The sequence below is a fragment of the Tamandua tetradactyla genome, chromosome 20 (assembly GCF_023851605.1).
Source record: "Tamandua tetradactyla isolate mTamTet1 chromosome 20, mTamTet1.pri, whole genome shotgun sequence".
Classification (NCBI taxonomy): Eukaryota; Metazoa; Chordata; class Mammalia; order Pilosa; family Myrmecophagidae; genus Tamandua; species Tamandua tetradactyla.
In genome coordinates, this window is record NC_135346.1 from 3,603,867 (window position 1) to 3,625,460 (window position 21,594).

Genomic DNA, 21,594 nt, shown 5'->3' on the forward strand with positions numbered 1-21,594 from the left:
TAAGTAGCACAGTCATCAAAAGAGCTTTTTTTCCCATGAGCTCTTTCCAATAAAGGTCTTTAATCCAATAAAGGATTAAGATCCACCTTCAACTGAGTGGGTCACATCTCTATGGAAACATCCTAATCAAAAGATCCCACTTAACAATGTCTGTACCTACAAGAATGGGTAAGAAGAACATGGCTTTTCTGGGGTACATAATAATTTCAAACCAGCACACCCAGCATTCCAGAAGGCACACACATGCTCCATCCCAATTACTCCCTCACCTTAAAGCTTTGGAGATAGTTATAACATCAAAAGCATAATTCATAAAAGTACAAGCTGATATACTGGACTTTACCAAATTAAAAAAAAAACTCTTATTCAAATAACACTGTTAAGAGAATGAAAAGCAACACACAGATCAAAAGAAAATATTTCCAAAACATATCTGATAAAGATATCCACACTGTAAAACATATGAAGAATATATAAAGAACTCACAAAACAAGGAAATGAACAACAGAAAAGGGTAAACTTTAAACATACACTTACCAGCTAAGATATATGGATGACAATAAGCATATGAAAATATGTATAATATCATTAGTTATTAAGGAAATGCAAATTAAAACCATACAAAGAAAAAAGTACACATATATTGGAATGGATAAAATTAAAAAGACTGACCATATCAGCCTAGGCAAGAATGTGGAGGAACTGGAACTTTCATAAACTGCTGATGGGAAAATGAAACAGCACAAATACTTTAAAAAACAGGTGTTCATTTCTCAAAATGCTAAAAATATGACTACTATATGAGAGTTATTATGCTTTTAGATATTTATCCAAGAGAAGTGGACATTAAGAACATTTAAAGACTTTCATATGTATTTTCTGAACAGCTTTATTTGTAATGGCCAAAACTGGAACCGAGATAATGTTCAGCAACAGGTGAATGGAAAAACAAATTATTGCATATTCATAAATGAAATATTTCTCAGCAATAAATAGGAATGAAATTTTGATACATGCGACATGAATGAATATCAAAATAATAATGTTGATTTAAAGTAGTGATAAAAAAAGAGTAGCTGCTCTATAAATCCGTTTAAAATTCTAGAAAATGATAACTAGCCTTTAATTTAAGAAGGTGGATCCGTGAGTGCTTGAGGAGGGGTTCATGGGGTGGCAGGATAGAATGCTAGTACAGGGGAATGGAAAGGTTTGGAGGTGCTGTATATGTTCACTATATTGATCATGGTGATGTTTTCATGAGATACACTCAAGGCAAAGCTTTAAAAATGTGCACTTCAAATATGTGCATTTTGCTGTATGTCAATTATGCATCAATGATGCTGTTAAAATAAATTAAAATGAAGATAATGATGACTTCCACTCTTGTGGTTTAAGTAGTTGTGCTGATGATGGTAGCAGTTGCGATGAATTTATACAAACATTAAAAACAAAGCATGAGTTTAGAGGGAAAAGCCATCAGCTTTGAATATATTGAGAGTGAAGCCTAAGTGTCTACCTAAACACAACATTTCTTTAGGTTTTGTAGTTAAAGTGGCATATAGCTCCTGGACAATTAGATTTAAGAATCACCAGCCTACTGTACTATTTTCTCCTTGGTTCACTTATTAAAAAGGATTCCTTCTTGTTAGTACATAGTTGAGTTGTACCTTTTCATTGTAATAACTGGTGATAATATTTGGAAAAAGGCATTAATTTCTCACACAGCTAATTTCACAGTGTATTAAGGGAATTCATAGGCCTTCTACATATTAGCAAGAAGAAAACCTCAGAGAATCTTGAATATGGCAATAGGCTTGGAGTCCTAAGAGAGGCAGAATTTAGGTCTTCTCTAGTCCTGTGGGAAGAAGTGGCTGTTTTCTTTTCTAGAGACTTTTGGGAATGTTCTGGAAGTCTAGATAGTTAGAAGACACTCTAATTAAAGTAAAATGATGGAACTTCCACAGGGCATTTGAAATGAGATCTCAAGCCACTCACTAAATCACCAGCATAGAGGGGGTTGAACCTCTTTTATGAAATGTCTCACCTCACTCTTTCCCAACAGCTTTATTTAAACTTCAGTTTATTTTAGAGACAAAATCCAGCCTCAAGGCTAAGCCTGTGAACCTTTGGAAGTGAAGATGCATTGATTTTTGTCAATATCACATGAGATACATGCATTTTTATTCCTTGGAAAGAGCTGTCTCCTTGTAACAACAGTCACCAGGGACTGAAGAGAACTTTGAAAGCGTCAGCATTTTTGCAGGGGAAAAATTGATTGGACTTAAATGACATTAAGAGCCATCAGCTTGTTTGAATAATCATGTATGGTTTGTGTTTTTTTCTGGAAATTTTCTAGGCATCAAAAGCATATTATGACTCATGAAATTCATATCATTGAACATAGAAGGCTGGGGTTGAGGATTTAGGCAGAAATGTGACTGTCTGACTATACAATATTGATTTGAATTTTATTTTCTGCCTTTCATTTAAGAACTCTTACTTTTCCCTGAATGCATGTCTTCAAAAAACATTTGCAGAATTTAAATTTCAAAGCAACATTAAATCCCTAAGGCTGAGCTCCCTTCCCCTGCTGCATTTACAGAAGAGCAGAAAATGTATCATATTCGGACACACTGGCAGCATGAGCAATTGGACCACCACCAGGTATTTCCATCACAGTCACGGTCCTGGAAACAGATATGCAGCATGGTGTCATGGACATAGCGCAGGTCAGGGACTCCATTATGCCATATACTTGTGAAAACTTGGGAAAAATCTCTGAATCTTACAGTGTCACCTTTCCTGCTTGAAAAGTAGAGATAGGAATAATTGGTATGTATAGTTTGTTTGATTAAGTCTTCAGTCATTTCTTAGTACTTTCTGTGTTCTATAAGCTATACTACACATTGACATTATCAAAAGGAAGAGCCAAGGGGACAGCAATCAAAAAATACAGAAGCCAGTAGTGGGGACAGATGCACAGAATTCGAAATTCAAAGTAGTGAGAACAATGAAATATTACAAACAAATGTTTTGATACTTGTAAAATGCTTTATATTTTTAGACAAATAATTTTAGTCCACTAAAAAGTCTTTTTTGGACTAGTCTGATTTAGTACCTTATATGTCTGCAATTTTTAAAGAGAAGGTGTAAATTTAAAGCACACTTATGCATAAAATACTGATTCCCCATGTAAACACACCTTGTTATTAATACCTTGAATTAGTGTGGTACATTTGTTACAATTCTTAAAGGAGCATTTATACAATTGCACAATTAACTATAGCCCATTTTTTCCATTAGGATCACTGTTTGTATTGTACATATTATTAACTAATGAGAGGCACACTGGTCCCACTTCTTTCAGCCATCAGTACTTTCTGCAGTGAATCCAATTTTATTCTTGTTCCATTTCAGTTCTGTGTCCATTTGCAGCATCATTTCACCACCCTGAGTACCCTGGAAGTCACTGTGGATAGCGTTGCTATTTCCAACCAGCCTACAGCACACTCCACCTTCCCAACACCTCACTCCCCCACCATCTTGTCTTCAGCCCACAGATCTCCCCACTCATTCTGGATATTTGTAAAAACAACCTTGCATAGGGCAAGCATCTTTGTGCTCCAAGGACTTAGTTAGGAAGCTCTCTCGGTGCAGCCATGGCCCTTGACAGAAAGCTGAACCCAGGGTTTAAGAGCCTGGCTGTGGAGCTGACCATGGGTGTAGATGGATTCCTGACTTCTCTCTGCTAACTGTACATGAAATATTTAAACTTACTGTGTCTCAGTTTCCCATCAGCAACATAGGAATGAGAATAATGTTACCTATTTCATGAGTTAGCATTTGAAGGACATTTAGTAAGTGCCTCTTGATGCTTGGTAACTGAATCCTTGACTTTTGCTTTTTTGAGGCTTTCTGGGCTGTTATTGCATATTGTCGTACTTGGTAGGAAATTTGATTGAATGAATTCTACAACTCTGGCAGTGTATGATGCCCCTTCTTATTTTCTGGTCCCAGGTACCAGGGTCTCATTCTATGATAGGAAATAGTGAATGGAAGAGTCTGTCCCCTCTTGCCTACAATCACAACTCCAGCAGAGATTAAGTTGGAGGAATTAGAAGCTTGAAACAGTTTATATTTCCTGGGCAAGAACTCAGCTCTAAATGAAGTTCAGGCAAGTTTTCTAAATGTGCTTTTCTCCAGAAGCAGGCAGGTAGCCACCTCCTTGGGATTCCACAGAGGGACTATGTACTTCACTGGCACAGGCTATAAAATATTGACAAGGGAGATAATTTAAACAGAACAAAAAATCCTATGTGAGATATTTTGGGAAATGTTTCTTTGAAAAAATCAGAAACAAAAAGGAGACAAGGAAAGATAGAGTTTTAGTCCCAGGAAATTCCAAAAAAGCAGCTCTGTTTTCTTGGATAGATTCCGCGATTGAACAGACATAAAGCAACTTTTAAATAGTGGAGCAAAACGATCAGCCTAGAGCATATGCCAAGCAATAAATTTAAGAGTTGAAATTTTCAAGATGCTTTCTAGGTCATCTGGTTAGGCTAAGAAGTGGAAAAAAGATGGATAGGTCAAAAGCAAGTCAATATTAAAATAAGGCTCATGTATGGGTATAAGGTTTAACACATGGTCTGTTTTTAACTCTCAACACCCATTAGATGCTACAACAAAGGCAGAGGTATGGAGAGAAGTAATGACACATTCCCCACAGATTTCATCCTCCTGGGTCGGTCTCTTCTCTGGGCTGCAGCACGACAGCCTCCTGGTATACTCTATCTTCCTGGTCTACCTCATCACCCTCACAGGGAACTCCATCCTCATTCTTCATGTACTGCTTGCTCTGTCATCTCTCTCTCCTTGACTTGGTGTACATCTCCAGCTCAGTTCCAAAAATGATCATAAATCATCCCTTAGGGAAGCACACTATCTCTAGCATTGGCTGTGGAGCCCAGATGTTTTTCTGCCTGACTCTTGGAGGTGCTGAGTGTCTACTTTTTACCCTTATGGCTTATGACAGATTTGTGGCAGTTTGTAACCCTCTGTGCTACACAATCACTATGAGCCCTGAGGTTTGTTGGCTAGTGGCATTTGTGTCATGGGTTGGGGGTGGTCTGAATTCATTCATCCAAACCATCTACAGCATTCATTTCCCTGTCTGTGGCCTGAGGGAGATACATCACTTCTTCTGTGATACGTCTGCCAGCCTGAAGCTTTCTTGTGAGAGTACATCAGATTATGAGTTGTGTGTGTCCACGATGAGTATTGTGTTTATGCTCATCCCTTTTAGTTTCATAATGGCTTCCTATACAAACATCTGCCTCACTGTTCTCAGAATGAGTTCTCCAGAGGGAAGGAGCAAAGCCTGGCTACATGTCCTTCTCACTTAACTGTAGTGATCCTTTATCTGAGGCCATGCATAGTGGTCTACATTACACCAGGCTCCTTCTATACTCCAGAGATGGACCAAGGTCTTTCCATGTTCTACATCTCACCCCCATGCTGAATCCACTCATCTACAGCCAAAGGAACAAGGAGGTTGTGGGTACACTGAAAAAGGTTCTTGGAAGAAACATGATATCAAAATAGTTTAGTAAACTCTACCTCTATAACTTTGTATATCTAATGCTGAATTTAGTCTGGAAATCAGAAGTTCTGGATCTCATCTTTCTTCAGGTACATGGGAATTTCTATAGGCACATAAATTGTTTTAGTGATGCATCATTGAGTCTCTGATCACTTTATTGTGTTTGAAACAAAATGCATGAGTTAAGTAGTGTTATTTATAAAATATTCAGGGGGTGAATAGATGGATGCATATCTACCTTTTTTCCTAATTCACCCAAAAGAGTGGATGACTACTCCCATCACTCTTTTCCGTCATCACAGGATAGCCAGCAGTGATTTCTCATTTTAACTACTGACTGGGTATGAGCTAGGTTTGACAGTAAAACAAAGAAAGAACGTGAGGATATTACTTTAATCCAGAAAAGATGTTTTTTCCAGGTCATGTTTCTTATGATTTTATGTGACATAAAATAAAATGAAAATAATTTATTATTTTAACAATCTTTGAATAACAACTTATCTATTTTTTTCACATTTTTTTTGTTTTCTCCTATTTAATTGTGACCTCATGGTTATTATAGACATTTTTTATAGCTTTTTTTTAACAACCTAACTACAAATTGGCTCCTGTGCTATGCCTCTGATTGCATTTCTTCTCCTCTCTAGCTCCAGTTTGCTCAGTGTGCATATATTAAGACTGTATCAATCCACTTGCTCCTCATACATGCTCCCACTGATAGGTTTTTTCATGTGCTGTTCTTTAGCCTAGGACACTCTTATCCTTACTTCCTCTGGCACTATACTCAAAAGCCCAGGTCACCATATCTAATATTTTAACCTTTTTCCAATGCTTTGTTTCTCCTTTCCCTGATTACTTTCATTTTAGTAAGTACTAACATCTAATAGTTGCTTAATCAACTACTTAATTTTTATCTATCTATTCATCTAACATCTATCTAGTTATCATATAAATTACCTTTATTCCCATACAAGTTATGCCCTATAGAAGCAGACAGTTTTGTCTGTTATATTTACTGCTATATCCCCAATGTCTATAAGAGTTTGATACATAGTATACAGTAGATAAATATCCTTTAAATAAATCGATAAGTACTTCATAAACATTCAACAGCTTCCACTTACACTAGACCTTGGATATAAAAGGTTTTGTTTTTTTGCAGTGTAAATCTTCTACCACTCCAGGGCATGAATATTAATGACGATTTTCAACTCTAACATGAATTTAAAATAAATGATCACAAATTGGTAAAATGCAGGTCTTTCTAAAAATGCTCATCATTGTTTGTAACTTCTATTACTGCATATATGGAACTTCTAATATAACACTTGCTGTTCTAAGAAATGCTGAAATAATTTCTTTAGCTTAGAAGTTGACCTCTATCAACCATTCAGATGGTCTACGGTATGCACTTAGAAAGGGTCTCTTGTACTTCACACAGAATTATGATGCCTTACTTTCATCATGCAAGTTTCTTACTCATTGATAGCTGATAAGAACTGGAATTAGAGACTTCAATCAAGATTACTGGAATGTTACTCCACCATGCTTGCAGTGGCATGCAACAAGTTGGATAAGCAAAGTCAACCCTCAGTTCACACAGTAAAGGAAGTAATGTTTGTAGAGGTATTAAAAATGATAAATTCAACCTAGAGTAAACTTTATTTTTATTATTACCTTACATTAGCAATTTTAAACCATTTTGGCAATAAAATTATCCTTCCTGCTGGAGTGGACTGTTCCTACTCTTCTCCCTATACAATAGATTCATGTGGGTACAAACTGCTGAAAACACGCTGATAACACTAGCTTTTGCTATGAAGAAGGCATTTATGTCAATTTGTCAGCTACTTATAAATAGTTTCCTTAGAAAGATGCTGAGAAGGAAATAAAGATATTTATTTTAATTTCAAATCCAAACTTACTAAAAGCAAAGAATAAATACTCTTATCATTACAGGTCTCATTTCTGTAAGTGGTCACGTGGTTATAGTTCATATTTATCACCACCTTCTTCTACTAGCCATTCCATGTTCTCTTTAAAGCCAGCAAACACTCAGCTGGCCAGGGTTCTTTACTTGGTGGGTTGAATCAAACTCTCTATTCATGAAGTTTCTGGGACATGAATATTCTTTCCTGGATTGGGTTGTTGCCTTTTTTGATTTAAATACAGGTTATGGCAGTACTAAGAGATGCCCTGGGGATCTCCTCTGTTCCAGAAAACTCTTTTGTGCCTCCAACATGTTGTTGCAGTTGTATTTCTCCTTGACAGTCAGCATCAATCACCACAGGCAGTACAGTATTCCCCTTATTGCCTGTTGATTCAGAGGCATGAGAAACCCAAAGTGGCAGTCTTAACTCCCAGTTCAGTGGAATTATTTTAGTGCCTTCTGGTAGAAGCACTCCTCCTTTTGAAACGAAGACCTATTGACCAGCAGAGGTTAAGGTTGCAGAGGCAGGAAGCAAAAAATGTTATAGCAGATCACTAGGGGCAACAGTGAGTTGTGTGGCTCCTATTTCTACCCCTTGACTCCTGGACCTATGAATCCTGCCTATGGAAGAAGCAGCACCATAGATTGGATGCTGTTTCAGAGCACACAATGTTCTTGGAGAACATTGCCACAGCCATGCAAGGTATTGTCACCTAGTTGGCATTGTATCTGGGTCTTCAAAAAGCCATTCCACTGTTCTATCAACACAGCTGTTTCAGGATGATGGAGAACTTGATAAGACCAGAGAATTCTATGAACATGTGCCCATTCCCACACTTCATTTGCTATAATGTGGACTTCTTGATCAGAAGCAATGCTGTTGGAATACCATGATGGTTTCTGTAAGTCCACGGATGGTAGTGTTGGCTGAAGAATTACATGCAAGGAATGCAAACCCACATCTGGAGTATGTGTTTATTCCAGTGAGAAAAAAATTGCTGTCCTTTCCATGATGGAGGTGGGACCGTGTAGTCAACCTGTCACCAAGTAGCAGGCTAATCACCTCAGGGAATGGTGCCATATTGGGGACTGGGTGTGGGTTGCTACTGCTGGCAGATTGGGCACTCAGCAGTGACTGTATCAGATCAGCCTTAGTAAGTGGAAACCCATGTTACTGAACCCATGCCCAACCTTCATCCATGCAATGCCACTATGAGCCTCTGATTTTATACATTGTATGGATTATATGGCATATGAACAAACCACTGTCTAGTGTCCTTTATTTCTGTGAACAAACCACTGTCTAGTGTCCTTTCTTTCTTTCTGAAGAACTCCCTTTAACATGGCTTGTAGGGTGGGTCTAGTGTGATATACTCCCTCAGCTTTTGTTCACCTGAGAATATCTAAATAACTCTTTCATATTTTAAACAGAGTCTTAACAACTATAAAATTCTTGGCTGGCAACTGTTTTCTTTTAGTGCCTTAAGGATTTCAACTGATTTGCTTCTTGACTCCATGGTTTCTAATGAAAAATCAGCACTCAATCTACTTGGAACTTCCTTAAACATAACATTGCTTCTCTTGTTGCTTTCAGAAATTTTTCCTTGTCTTGTGCATTCAACGATATAATCTGTATATTATGGGGAGTATTTTCTTCATATTTTTCCTGTTTGGTGTCCTCTGAGCTTCTTGGATGTGCACATACACATCTTTGGCTACACTTAGGAACTTCTCTGTCATTGTGTTTTTGACAGTTCCTTTCTCTTTCTTTTCCCTCTGCACCTGCCATTGTGTATTTATTGGTGCATTTAGGAAACTTTTGTTCTATTATTTTCTGAACATATAACTCAAGCTCTAGTCAAGTGGATATCTTTTTGTCTCCTTCACACGACTTGCACATTCACACATATGCACAATTGCCTTTACTTTTGCCAAGATTATCCCATTCATCTTCCTTATTGGAATCCTGTTTGCTCTTTAAGTGTAGTCAAAATAAAACCTCCTCTAACAATGCCTTCTTGAACACTGAAGGAGGAAAGCTTTCCCAACCTACTCCCCTACAGTCTCTCCATTACATCACACTTGCAGTTATTTATCAGGACAGCTGACAGATAGCTTAGTTTGGAGTTTAAGGCACTTAAATACCTATGTTCAAATCGCAGTCCCATCACTCAATATCTGTATATCTCATTCCTCATGTTAAAATAGGTAGGTTAGGGTTTCAGGCCAGCAGCCAGTGGGGACAGGTTCACCTCTGTTCCGCCTGCTGCTTCTTTGCTGAGGCGCTTCCCCCCGGGGACGGGGTGCTGGGGACTCTCTCCTGAGCCATGAGGAGGGTCCACTGGCTGTTCCTGAGCTGCTTGGGTTCCTGGCTCCTGTGGCCAGTGGTTTCTCCTCCAGGACAGCTACTAGGGGAGTAGAAACGATACAGAACAGCTCCCAAAGCCACGACAGAGATAAAAAAGACAGCGTACCCCATCCTGGAACAGCTGGCTGGCTGAGAGAACCCGCTCTGGTGAGATCGCTGAGGGGCGCGGGCTTCACCGGGCGGGGCGGCAAGTGGCTGGAGTCACTCCCTTCCCCCTTCCTGGGCCGGCTGGGAGAATTGGACAGGCGGTCCCCTCAAACCATGGCAGCTGGCGCCCACACCACGCGTGGCCCCCCGGACCAACTGAGAGAATTGGATGGGAAATCCCCAGGCCACGGAGAATGGTGACGGTGGGGGGCCCTTCCAAACCCGTGACTCCCCGGGAACGTGCACTCTCCTGGGCGGGCCGCTGCGGCTGGCGCCCTCCCACCACGGGGCCAACTAGGAAATTCAGACGGGCGCTTTCCCGGGCTGCGGCGGCCAGCGATCCTCCCCGCGTTTGGACCCTGGGCCGGCTGGCACTCTTCCAAGCCACTTCGGCTAGCGAACCTCCCGGACAGCGAGAGTTTTCCAAAGTTAAAGGACCCAAAGCACCTTTTACTGGTGGGACCCGCAGACAAACGTGTGCCACGAGCACCACCTACTAGGCAGGATAAGAAAAACAGAACCCAGAGATTTCACAGAAAAATCTTACAACCTTGTTGGGTCCGACACCCAGGGAAATCTGACTAAATGCCCAGATGCCAGCAGCAGAAGATAACTGTCCAAGCTCAGAAGATTGAGAATATGGCCCAGTCAAAGGAACAAACCAATAGTTCAAATGAGATACAAGAGCTGAGACAACTAATGTTGAACATAGGAACAGAAATGGAAAACCTCTTCAAAAATGAAATTGATAAATTGAGGGAGGAAATGAAGAAGACATGGGCTGAACATAAAGAAGAAATAGAAAAACTGAAAAAACAAATCACAGAACTTATGGAAGTGAAGGATAAAGTAGAAAAGATGGAAGAAACAATGGATACCTACAATGATAGATTTAAAGAGACAGAAGATAGAATTAGTGATTTGGAGGATGGAACATCTGAATTCCAAAAAGAAACAGAAACTATCAGGAAAAGAATGGAAAAATTTGAACAGGGTATCAGGGAACTCAAGGACAATATGAACCGCACAAATATACGTGTTGTGGGTGTCCCAGAAGGAGAAGAGAAGGGAAAAGGAGGAGAAAAACTAATGGAAGAAATTATCACTGAATATTTCCCAACTCTTATGAAAGACCGAAAACTACAGATTGAAGAAGTGCAGTGCACCCCAAAGAGATTAAACCCAAATAGGCGTTCTCCAAGACACTTACTAGTTAGAATGTCACAGGTCAAAGAGAAAGAGAGGATCTTGAAAGCAGCAAGAGAAAAACAATCCATCACATACAAGGGAAACCCAATAAGACTATGTGTAGATTTCTCAGCAGAAACCATGGAAGCTAGAAGACAGTGGGATGATATATTTAAATTACTAAAAGAGAAAAACTGCCAACCAAGACTCCTATATCCAGCAAAATTATCCTTCAAAAATGAGGGAGAAATTAAAACATTCTCAGACAAAAAGTCACTGAGAGAATTTGTGACCAAGAGACCAGCTCTGCAAGAAATACTAAAGGGAGCACTAGAGTCAGATACAAAAAGACAGAAGAGAGAGGTATGGAGAAGAGTGTAGAAAGAAGGAAAATCAGATATGATATATATATAATACAAAAGGCAAAATGGTAGAGGAAAATATTATCCAAACAGTAATAACACTTAATGTTAATGGACTGAATTCCCCAATCAAAAGACATAGATTGGCAGAATGGATTAAAAAACAGGATCCTTCTATATGCTGTCTACAGGAAACACATCTTAGACCCAAAGATAAACATAGGTTGAAAGTGAAAGGTTGGGAAAAGATATTTCATGCAAATAACAACCAGAAAAGAGCAGGAGTGGCTTCACTAATATCCAACAAATTAGACTTCAAATGTAAAGCAGTTAAAAGAGAAAAGAAGGACACTATATACTAATAAAAGGAACAATTAAACAAGAAGACATAACAATCATAAATATCGGCGCACTGAACCAGAATGCCCCAAAATACGTGAGGAATACACTGCAAACACTGAAAAGGGAAATAGACTCATATACCATAATAGTTGGAGACTTCAATTCACCACTCTCATCAATGGACAGAACATCTAGACAGAGGATCAATAAAGAAATAGAGAATCTGAATATTACTACAAATGAGCTAGACTTAACAGACATTTATAGGACATTACGTCCCACAACAGCAGGATACACCTTTTTCTCAAGTGCTCATGGATCATTCTCAAAGCTAGACCATATGCTGGGTCACAAAGCAAGTCTTAACAAATTTAAAAAGATTGAAATCATACACAACACTTTCTCGGATCATGAAGGAATGAAGTTGGAAATCAATAATAGGCAGAGTGCCAGAAAATTCACAAATACGTGGAGGCTCAACAACACACTCCTAAACAACGAGTGGGTCAAAGAAGAAATTGCTAGAGAAATTAGCAAATACCTCGAGGTGAATGAAAATGAAAACACAACATATCAAAACTTATGGGACGCAGCAAAGGCAGTGCTGAGAGGGAAATTTATTGCCCTAAAGGCCTATATCAGAAAAGAAGAAAAGGAAAAAATGCAGGAATTAACTATCCATTTGGAAGAACTGGAGAAAGAACAGCAAACTAATCCCAAAGCAAGCAAAAGGAAAGAAATAACAAAGATTAGAGCAGAAATAAATGAAATTGAAAACATGAAAACAATAGAGAAAATCAATAAGGCCAGAAGTTGGTTCTATGAGAAAATCAATAAGATTGATGGGCCCTTAGCAAGATTGACAAAAAGAAGAAGAGAGAGGATGCAAATAAATAAGATCAGAAATGGAAGAGGAGACATAACTACTGACCTCACAGAAATAAAGGAGGTAATAACAGGATACTATGAACAACTTTACGCTAATAAATACAACAATTTAGAGGAAATGGACGGGTTCCTGGAAAGACATGAACAACCAACTTTGACTCAAGAAGACATAGATGACCTCAACAAACCAATCACAAGTAAAGAAATTGAATCAGTCATTCAAAAGCTTCCTAAAAAGAAAAGTCCAGGACCAGACGGCTTCACATGTGAATTCTATCAAACATTCCAGAAAGAATTAGTACCAACTCTCCTCAAACTCTTCAAAAAAATCGAAGCGGAGGGAAAAGTACCTAATTCATTCTATGAAGCCAACATCACCCTCATACCAAAACCAGGAAAAGATATTACAAAAAAAGAAAACTACAGACCAATCTCTCTAATGAATATAGATGCAAAAATCCTCAATAAAATTCTAGCAAATCGTATCCAACAACACATTAAAAGAATTATACATCATGACCAAGTAGGATTCATCCCAGGTATGCAAGGATGGTTCAACATAAGAAAATCAATTAATGTAATACACCATATCAACAAATCAAAGCAGAAAAATCACATGATCATCTCAATTGATGCAGAGAAGGCATTTGACAAGATTCAACATCCTTTCCTGTTGAAAACACTTCAAAGGATAGGAGTACAAGGGAACTTCCTTAAAATGATAAAGGGAATATATGAAAAACCCACAGCTAATATCATCCTCAATGGGGAAAAATTGAAAACTTTCCCCCTAAGATCAGGAACAAGACAAGGATGTCCATTATCACCACTATTATTCAACATCATGTTGGAGGTTCTAGCCAGAGCAATTAGACAAGAAAAAGAAATACAAGGCATCAAAATAGGAAAGGAAGAAGTAAAACTATCACTGTGTGCAGACGATATGATACTATACATCGAAAACCCGGAAAAATCCACAACGAAACTACTAGAGCTAATAAAGGAGTACAGCAAAGTAGCAGGTTACAAGATCAACATTCAAAAATCTGTAGCATCTCTATACACTAGCAATGAACAAGCGGAGGGGGAAATCAAGAAACAAATCCCATTTACAATTGTAACTAAAAGAATAAAATACCTAGGAATAAATTTAACTAAAGAGACAAAAAACCTATATAAAGAAAACTACAAAAAACTGCTAAAGGAAATCACAGAAGACCTAAATAGATGGAAGGGCATACCATGTTCATGGATTGGAAGACTAAATATAGTTAAGATGTCAATCCTACCTAAATTGATTTACAGATTCAATGCAATACCAATCAAAATCCCAATGACTTATTTTTCAGAAATAGAAAAACCAATAAGCAAATTTATCTGGAAGGGCAGGGTGCCCCGAATTGCTAAAAAAATCTTGAGGAAAAAAAACGAAGCTGGAGGTCTTGCACTGCCTGACTTTAAGGCATATTATGAAGCCACAGTGGTCAAAACAGCATGGTATTGGCATAAAGATAGATATATCGACCAATGGAATTGAATAGAGTGCTCAGGTATAGACCCTCTCATCTATGGACATTTGATCTTTGATAAGGCAGTCAAGCCAACTCACCTGGGACAGAACAGTCTCTTCAATAAATGGTGCCTAGAGAACTGGATATCCATATGCAAAAGAATGAAAGAAGACCCATATCTCACACCCTATACAAAAGTTAATTCAAAATGGATCAAAGATCTAAACATTAGGTCTAAGACCATAAAACAGTTAGAGGAAAATGTAGGGAGATATCTTATGAATCTTACAATTGGAGACAGTTTTATGGACCTTAAACCTAAAGCAAGAGCACTGAACAAGGAAATAAATAAATGGGAACTCCTCAAAATTAAACACTTTTGTGCATCAAAGAACTTCATCAAGAAAGTAGAAAGACAGCCTACAGAATGGGAATCAATATTTGGAAACGACATATCAGATAAAGGCCTAGTATCCAGAATTTATAATGAGATTGTTCAACTCAACAACAAAAAGACAGCCAACCCAATTACAAAATGGGAAAAAGACTTGAATAGACACCTCTCAGAGGAGGAAATACAAATGGCCAAAAGGCACATGAAGAGATGCTCAATGTCCCTGACCATTAGAGAAATGCAAATCAAAACCACAATGAGATATCATCTCACACCCACCAGAATGGCCATTATCAACAAAACAGAAAATGACAAGTGCTGGAGAGGATGTGGAGAAAGAGGCACACTTATCCACTGTTGGTGGGAATGTCAAATGGTGCAACCACTGTGGAAGGCAGTTTGGCGGTTCCTCAAAAAGCTGAATATAGAATTGCATTACGACCCAGCAATACCATTGCTGGGAATCTACTCAAAGGAATTAAGGGCAAAAACTCAAACGGACATTTGCACACCAATGTTTATAGCAGTGTTATTTACAATTGCAAAGAGATGGAAACAGCCAAAATGTCCATCAACAGACGTGTGGCTAAACAAACTGTGGTATATACATACGATGGAATATTATGCAGCTTTAAGGCAGGATAAACTTATGAAGCATGTAATAACATGGATGGACCTAGAGAACATTATGCTGAGTGAGTCTAGCCAAAAACTAAAAGACAAATACTGTATGGTCCCAATGATGTGAATCAACACTCGAGAATAAACTTGGAATATGTCATTGGTAACAGAGTTCAGCAGGAGTTAGAAACAGGGTAAGATAATGGGTAATTGGAGCTGATGAGATACAGACTGTGCAATAGGACTAAATAAAAAAACTCAAAAATGGACAGCACAATAATACCTAATTGTAGAGTAATCATGTTAAAACACTGAATGAAGCTGCATTCGAGCTATAGGTTTTTGTTTTGTTTTGTTTTGTTTTGTTTTGTTGTTACTATTATTACTTTTATTTTTTTTCTCTATATTAACATTCTATATCTTTTTCGGTTGTGTTGCTAGTTCTTCTAAACCGATGCAAATGTACTAAGAAACGATGATCATGCATCTATGTGATGATGTTAAGAATTACTGATTGCATATGTAGAATGGTATGATTTCTAAAAAAAAAAAAAAAAATGGTCAGCACAATACTACCTAATTGTAATGTAATTATGTTAAAACACTGAATGAAGCTGCATCGGAGCTATAGTTTTTTTTTTTTTCTTATATATTTTTGTATTTTTTATTTTTATTTTTATTTTTTCTCTATATTATCATTTTATTTCTTTTTCTGTTGTCTTGCTATTTCTTTTTCTAAATCGATGCATATGTACTAAGAAATGATGATCATACATCTATGTGATGATATTAAGAATTACTGATTGCATATGTAGAATGGAATGATTTCTAAATGTTGTGTTAGTTAATTTGTTTTAATTAATAAAAGAAAAAAAAATAGGTAGGTTAGTAAAACAACCTCATGTGGTAGTTGTGAGGCATAAATGAATTCCAATATGCAAACCACTTTGGATTACAGAATAAAAATTTCTGAAGGCAGGCTGGATCCAAACCATGGAGAAGCTAGAATTCTAGGCTAAAGTATGTGTTTCATTTGGTCTATAATAGATAATATTGATGATTTCAAAGCAGAGAAATTATATGTCTGGCATTTTCTAATACTGTATTTATGGCATCATGGGAATTATCCCAAAACAAAAAAATAAATCCACAGACTATTTCACGAAAAGTTTGCTAAATTATTTATTGCAGTTTTAAAATTACATTTAATGACTTAATTTTTCCTTTCTTTTTTGCCCAAGTATACAAGAGTTAATAGCCCAGGTCCATGGCTATGAGTAATGGATATATTAAATATTACATGCATATTTCTGTAAAATGGGCCCATACTTTTCACAAGATTCTGAAATAAAAATAAGAAACAGCAAAAGAAGGGAAGAAGGAAGGAAAAGGGAACCCAATGAGACCTACAAAACATTAGAATTGATCATACTTCTCAATTTTCCCTTTTTAATAGAGTTTTAGACAATTGTTCACCACCATATGATAAATGGTCTATGGTGGGATGATGGGGAATGATATCAGGAAATTCAGAATTGGAAATAAATATCAAATTTTGATTTACAACAGTATTGTTGAAAGTAATTAACAGCACTAAAATTATACCTTAATGTCACTAAAAAGGGAAATTTTAGGATGTACGTATGGTACAGAATACAATTTCAAAAAATCCATGGAATAGCAGAGCACAAACAGTGAACCCTAATTTAAAGCATGGACCATAGTAAATAATGCAACTTAAAAATATGATTTAGTCGATTTTAACGAATGTACCACAACAGTGGAAGTTTTTAATAATATTGTGTTATATGGGAATCCCGTACTTTATGTATGATAGTTCCAAACCTACACCTTCTCTAATAACAAAAAATTTAAAAAAAGGATATATAATATGTACAGAATGCCAAATATAATTCTAATCATTTTGATTTCTCTCCTGCCCCACTGTGTTTTTTTGTGTTAGGGACATGGTCATTGGGAATGAGTCCCCAAAAACTGATTTCATCCTTGAGGGGCTCTTTTCAGAGTTTCAGCACTCCATCACCCTCAACTTCATGATCAGGTTTGTCTACATCCTTGCCTTCCCAGGAAGCATAATTCTGATTTAATTGATTTGGGAAGACTCCCAACTCCACACTCATATACATTCTCCTCAGTCAACTACTCTAACTGACAGGAAATTAACTGCCATCATTATCCCAAAGATTGCCTCTAATTTTTTCACAGGGGAAAGGGCCATATTATGGTTTCTTCTTCCTGATGTTGGGAATGTCAGAGTGCCTCATCTTGACCCTCATGGCTTATGACTGCTATGTGGCTGTCTGCAACCCACTGCGTTATCCCACCATCAAGCCCAGTTTATGGCTGCATGTGGTTCCTGGGTACAGGATTGGAAGCTCCATAAGTTCATTTATACTTACAGTATACCGTATGCATTTCCCATCTGTGGATCAAGGGAGATCCACCACTTCTTCTGGGAGGTCCCGGTTCTCATTAAGCTCTCCTGTGAAGACACTTCAGTGATGAGCTAGTGGTGGTGGTGACAGGCATTGTATTGTTTGTTGTGCCTTTTAGTCTCATTACAGCTTCCTATGCTTGCATCTTCCTCACGTTCCTCCATATGAACTCTGTTAAGGGCAGGAAAAAGCTCTGGCTCCATGCTCTTCTCATTTAACTGTGGTGAGTCTTTTTTTTTGGACCACACATATTTATATACCTGACCTTCACTTCATCTCATAGTCCAGACCAGGCTCTCTCTGTTTTCATCAGCATCCTCACACCTGTATTGAACCCCCTCTCCTTCAGTAAGGAACAAGGAGGTGGTGGCAGCTCTCAGGAAGCTTGTGGGGAGATGTGTTGTCTCTTGGTACCTAAGGAATAGCTCCCAGCAGTGAACAATGTCATGCTGGTGCCCAAAAGAAAAAGTTGGAGACCAGGCATGTTGCATGGTGTATTAGTTAGGGTTCTCTAGAGAAACAGAATCAACAGGCAATATTTGTAAATATAAAATTTATAAAAGTGTCTCATGTAACTGTGGGAACATAGAGTCCAAAATCTGTAGGGTGGGCTGTAAAGCGGATGATCCGATGGAGAGTGTGGACAAACTCCACAGGAGAAGCTCACCGGCAGAAGCAGGAAGAGAGCCTGTCTTTTCTGAATCCTCCTTAAAAGGCTTCCAGTGATTTGATTAAGCATCACTCATTGTAGAAGACACTCACCTTAGCTGATTACAAATGGAATCAGCTGTGTATGCAGCTGATGTGACCATGATATAATTCTATGAAATGTCCTCATGGCAACAGACAGGCCAGAACTTCCCAACCAGACAAACAGGTACAACCATTTGGCCAAGTTGACACATGAACCTGACCATGACACATGGTTTCAGGAAAACAAGATGATTTGTCATTCTACGTAAATTAAACTTTCGAAACATGATTTTACAGACCTCCAAGAGAAGTTTCTTTACTTTTCTTGTAAGTACAATTGAGGAATTATTAAATTAGATAAAAAATTAATCAGGTTATTCTTCAATTTCTTAAATATAAATGTTAAAGAGAGAGGAATGTCAAACTGTTTGCTGTATATTTTTTGAATATCTATTAGATGTTGTAAGAGAACTGACCTTCAGTACAACTATTATCTTATTGTGTATTGGGTTTCTATAATGAGTTACTAAAATTCTCAAAACAATCATACCAAATATCATAACCTAACTTAAAAGGAAATGATGAGCGCTCTATCACTGTTTCACTGAAGAAGACCTCACTGGGTGCAATCAGAGAACCATGTGATTGTCCTGTTATTCCTTCTTCCTTCTGCCATGTCATTCTCCCCACCTATGGATGAAATCTTAGGAACACTCCACAGCTGATTTGCTCTTTCACAGGTAATAAAAATTCCATGTTCAGTTTTATATACATGAATATTTTCATTTTAATAAATTATTATGACTCTTGTGGCTACATATACATTTTTAAAAAGTTCTCCCCACTACAGATATAATATTCAGTTATTAAAACTGTGGGTCTCATAGGATGCACAAAAGAAAAACAACTTTATTCTTTGTCCTTGACCTGGGTCACCTGCTGGTTTAGTTTGCTTATACTCTCAGGTTCTGCTCCTGCTTAATCCCAGATACATCATTTGCATTTAATGTGGGGCTGCTGGTGGACTACTTCAGTTTACACGTCTGAAAAGAGCCAGATCATAATGAGAATCTCCAGATGCAAAATAATTTAGTGATCCAAAGTCAAGTATTCCCTATTCTTAGGTCCCCAGTAACATGCCTGGTGGCACAGCCTTGTTCCAGAAATGTAGGGTCCTGTACTGTGATGTTTCCTCTGGAGCTTGCCATATCAGCTCTTTCTTCACTACCAACACCTCCAACATAACAGAGTCTGTTGGATCACATAGCCCAAGAGGCAGGGATGGTTCTCAGGGTCTGTATCTGCAGTAGAGGTTTTTCTTCCCTGAGCACCACCTGAAGAGGCAACCTAATCTTAACCCTGCACTTGATGCCTTTACAACCCACAAGTGCCTCTCAGGCCCTGTGCTTACCTTTTCGTGGCAGAAGATACTTGATAAAGCAACTTATCTTCTTCTTTAGAGGGGTTATTCCAACATTCCCTGACAACTAGAATCATAAAACCATTACTGAACCTTCATTAGGTTTGTCTCCTACTTTTTAGAGTGGAAGCATCTTATAAACCTCATGCATAATAGCAACCTGTTTTTCATCCTTCCCTATCAGCATGATGGAATCCATGCTGTGGTTTTGTGTAACATTCTGTGGGGGTGTCCAAGCCATATACCTTTCTTAAGTCTGTATAATGAAAAAGCGTAAGTGAATTAACATAGCCCTTAGATAAAAATGCAAGTGAACATTATTGTCTTTCTCACATGAAAACAAAGTGTTTATGATGATGATTTTAATCAGAATGAAAAGGAATACAAATGCACAGTTGATGGCCACATACCACGAAGCAGAGGCTTTGTTTATCTGCTATGGCAGTGAAGGCCATGCTTGGTACAGAAGCTGTGGAAACAGCTGCTAGTTGGTTAAGACTTAGATGCCCTACAATCAATTTCAAGGACACATCCAATTTCTGTAAGATCTAAACTGGCAAAATAAATGGACATATGACAGGAACTACAAGTCCTCCATCCTGAGGTCATTCTTAGTGTCAATAATCTCTTCCCATCCTCAGATGCAATATTGGTTTTGTTTATTTGTCTTGTCCCAGGGGAATAGTTCCAGATGTTTCCACTTGGCCTTTTCCACTATGAGAGTCCATACAGCACAGCATAAGGATCCAGTTTGGAAGTCAGTCCACATGCTAGGGAACAGGGAAATTGAACACTGTGTGGGCACAGTGGCCTGCATTAAGTTTAACTTTAGTCAGCCTTCACTTCTCTAAGTCCTCACTCTAACAGGATAACACGATCTGGATATCAGTGTCATCTCAAGCCCTGACTTTATTATTCCTTGAAATGTTTGGCTATCCCTCTTTCACCAGAGCAGTTACCCCAGGACAGGGCGAAATGTTCATTTGGGGAAGGTCTAGGGAGGTGACCACAGTATGTGCTTGCTATACTGCTGCAGGATCCTTAATCCTAAGACTGCTTGTGCTTCTACAAGCAGTCTGTTCTGGATCTAAAATTTGCTTCATGTCTGATAACAGAGCAAGGGATAATGCCTTTCCTTAGTGGCAACAATTCTAGTTTCACCTCCTCCATTTGCCCTTTTGTGATTGTAGCTGTTCAGTGATTAGCATCAAGCCTGTTTTGCTCCTAGGGTGTCAAGCTGCATTAACTATTTCCACAACTGTGTACGGATCAAGTCCTCTTGGCTGTTTCTTTGCCCTTGATGATTATTAGGGTGGTTACACCCTCTGGCTCCTGAAGCCAAATGCTGTCTTCTGGCTTCTTTAAGGATCTGGCATCCTCTTGGATATTAAAGAGATTAACTCTGAGTCCACATCTCCTACCATCTGCTCTTTTGTGCAGAGGAGGCCACCATGAACTTCTGCGTGGTGTTGGTGCCTCTGTCACCAATGCTTCCCTAGTTGTCCTCATGAAAGAAGTGTATTCAGCATCCTCCCCTAGAAAATGATCATTTGCTGGGGTCTTGCTTTACATAATATAGCCATTTTCCTCTTCCATTAGAGGAGATAAACACTTTGTAAGTTATCAAAGAGACCTGCTGTTTTGCTGTTATCCATTAACAACTTATCAACAACCC

General features: G+C 38.2%; 1 pseudogene; it reads left to right on the forward strand.

The window, feature by feature from the left end:
* Positions 1-4,841: 4,841 nt before the first annotated feature.
* On the forward strand, positions 4,842-5,601 carry LOC143664768 (olfactory receptor 2T27-like; annotated as a pseudogene).
* The last annotated feature ends 15,993 nt before the right edge of the window (positions 5,602-21,594 follow it).